The sequence below is a fragment of the Haemaphysalis longicornis genome, unplaced genomic scaffold, assembly GCF_048455015.1.
Source record: "Haemaphysalis longicornis isolate Haplotype H1 unplaced genomic scaffold, Haemaphysalis longicornis Haplotype H1 scaffold_10, whole genome shotgun sequence".
Classification (NCBI taxonomy): Eukaryota; Metazoa; Arthropoda; class Arachnida; order Ixodida; family Ixodidae; genus Haemaphysalis; species Haemaphysalis longicornis.
In genome coordinates this window covers 49506294-49509430 of record NW_027526204.1, presented here as the reverse complement: position 1 = coordinate 49509430, position 3137 = coordinate 49506294, and the positions used below count along the sequence as shown (strand labels likewise).

The following is a 3137-nucleotide window of genomic DNA, read 5'->3' as shown; positions in this document are numbered from 1 at the left end:
GTACCAAGCGCGTTACTATGCGCAGTGCGGAAACATTGAAATCGCCATCCTCAGTCGCATGCTCAGTCGCTCGAGCCGTCGCTGTCATGTGGTTGCCTCGGCGAGCGACTTCGGTTTGGCGACTGCGGATCCTAGTCGCGTCGCTCGTCGCGTCGCTGGAAAAATCGCTCCATGTGGTTAGCGCTTTACTTGGCTCGTTCTTGAGAAAACAGTCCGGAATTTCACCGAAAATGGACTTCACACTCATTGCAGTCGCGCAAGGTAATATGAAAAAAAGTCCAATAGACAAAGCAACGCGCCAGCGGTTCCGTGAAGTTTTGTTGTGGCTACTGTAGTAACAAACAATTAATTGCGACTCAAATGTGCCGTCAACGTTTCATTAGCGCAAGTTCTTTTTTTCTAACCATGCGGGATCAGACTACAAGGCAACGCACTAAGAAATCGGTTCGGAACGCACGAACGTTCATTTTTTTTTGCAAGACATCTATGCCAACTTGGAGGTAGGTGAGAAGCCTTGTGACCTTTCAATGCATTCTATTTTTAAGAAGTAACCGAATAAAGAGAAAATTAAAGCGACGCTACAAGCCTAACTTATTGGGTATCAAACTGGTTACGGTGTTGTCGCCGTCGCTCACTTCTGCCTCGTCGGACGCGCCAGATGTGAGCGGAACCGACGGAGAAGCCTAGCGGTGGCGTAATTACTTTGTCACTCCACAATATCTTTACGTTGCTCAAGAAAATAATGAAACGAAAGCTTTATTTATAGCTAGATTTTAATGAAGCCACCTTAAAGGGACACTGAAGTGATATGTAAACATTGCGGGATTACTAGCGCAAATTGTAGTCCGGAGTCCCCAGGCCATGTTTCGACCACTCTAGGCGCGTTTACGCGATTTTATTTAGTAGAAAAACTAATTCGAAAACGCTGTCCTCCTCTCTTTACGCTCGCCCATTTTCTGTGGCGTTTTCGTGTGACGTCAGGAGGGGATGAGCTGGCAATTGGCTGCGCCACGGCTGCGCTACTGCACGGCTCCCCGGCCGACAGAGTCAGTCGGCCCAGCGTTTCGTCCGCCGGCCGCCGGCGAGTCGTCGCAATCAAGGAGGTTAAAAAAAAATTGCTTGGTCGCAATTCGTTCGCTTAGTTGAAACGAAGCCAGGACACATTTGTGAATGGAAGAATGTGCCTTTCTTTACTTGGTTTGTTTGTACACTGTATCTAGCTCCAAGTCAAGGTCGCTTCACACAAGCGCTGTACATGCGACGCTTCGCTGACTGGTACGCCAGTAGGAAAATATAACCCAGCCGAAAAAAACCATTGGCCGACCTATTGGCGTTCCAATAGGTCGGCCATTTGGTCGACCAAATGGTCGGCCAATAATGTTTTAGGCACCCATTGGCGTACCCATTGGCCGGCCAATGGGCGACCCATTGGCCGTCCAATTAGGCGACCTATTGGCCGACGCATTGGAACGCCAATAGGTCTCCCCATTGGCCGCCAACTTGTTGCACTTTTAGTTGGTTCATCCCATTGCCGCAGCCACTCCATCTGAGGTGCCGCTGCAGTGCGCTGGTTACCTGTATCACAAATACAAGAACTCTTGGAATGAATGAATATCTTTATTGCTCTGTTTGTATACATAGCATGCAGACAGTTCGTCGTTTAAGCAATTTTTCACAGGCCATTGTCCATGCCGCGCTCCGCTCGCCGCAGGCTGGCTGGACCTTCACAAAGTGAGTGGCAAAAGCGAACAATGGGTTAACTTTATAATAAACCGCAGTTTCGCGCATTAAAACAACAAGGCACTGAAATTTTGCGTGGCGTGAGCTCACCTCTTCAACAACGTCCCGTGCATGGCGAACTGCGTTGCACGGCGATGTCGTGAACCCGTCAATCGTAACATGAACAGCCCTGAAATATATTTAGGCAGACAAATTAATTCTTGATAACACCACTCACGCTATGAGGAGTGAAAATGGCAAGGAAAACTCACATATAAACAGTATACTCACATAAACACAGACACGCTTCCTTCGGTGCGAGGCTTAGCGGCGTTCAGCGTAAAGATGCATCTTGAAACACACTGCTATGGGTGTGCGACATCATCGTCGCCACTTCTCTCTTCTCACACTCTTGCAGACCACCTGAAATTTCCAATGCAGTCAGAGAAGACTGCGTGTGCAACCGACCAACACGCCTGCCTACAACCTACACCGCCAACACCACGTTGAATACAACTTGTCCACTGTCCGTCTATGGATTGGATTCGATTGGATTGGATCGGGGTTTTATTTCAAAACAATTTTGCTACTCGTGTCGGAAAGTTTTCATTAGTGTTTGTTATGTTTTTTTAAGGACTTTATCTTGAATTGCTGATTGTAATATCAAAATTAATTGCCTCATAAATATACATTTGTAAAGGTTGAAGTTCTGAACATTTCTGAAGGTTTCAAATAGACCCTATGCAAAATGCGCCCCGCCATCTCACGTCGACTCCGGTAACTAGGTCCGCCATTTTGGTACGGTCGTTTGAAACCGAAACCAAGTAGCAAAACATAGAAGGCGGGCATTGACCGCACTTGTTGATGGACTACAATGCCGTAGCATTGCTGCGTGCCGCAGTGCACGCAACGAGGAAATACCGGTCCAGATGGAGAAAAGGCACGTGAAGTTCCACGCTCTTGAACGAACTTTCTGACGCGAACTACGCCGGCGCGAGCAACCTTTGTGACACGCTGAGCGCGTTGCGCTGGGAGCGAGTATTTGTCATTGGTTCGCTAAGCGCGGGATTTCGTAGTCGCTGTCCGGATGAAAAATACAGCTGCGTTGGAGTTCCGTGGTTCAGCCTTTGTATTATAAATGAAGCCTGAGCGTGCGTCACCTATTTATGACTGACAGCGGCGCTCGAGCGGGGAAACAGTACCACACGTTGTCAAAATTAGGCTTTATTTCTTCACTCGTCCCTGTGGCTCTACGCCCGCTTCATTTCATTGTTAAATGGTACCGCTTAGCCCCTACACGAGCCTTTATCTTACCTAGGGCTGTAAACTTTTCTTGCCGCACTACGCCGTCACGGCGCGGTTGAAAATTTCCTCTGTGGCGGGCGCGCACGGTATCGGAGTAAGTTGTTAGTTTCTTT

At 48.2% G+C, this 3137-nt stretch overlaps 1 long non-coding RNA gene across 1 annotated transcript; it reads right to left on the bottom strand.

The window, feature by feature from the left end:
* Positions 1–1641: 1641 nt before the first annotated feature.
* Positions 1642–2178, bottom strand: LOC144158505 (uncharacterized). The gene is made up of 3 exons (XR_013320098.1): positions 2011–2178; positions 1831–1909; positions 1642–1722 (listed from the first exon to the last, which is right to left on the bottom strand). It is a non-coding gene; the product is annotated as an uncharacterized LOC144158505 (long non-coding RNA).
* Positions 2179–3137: the final 959 nt, after the last annotated feature.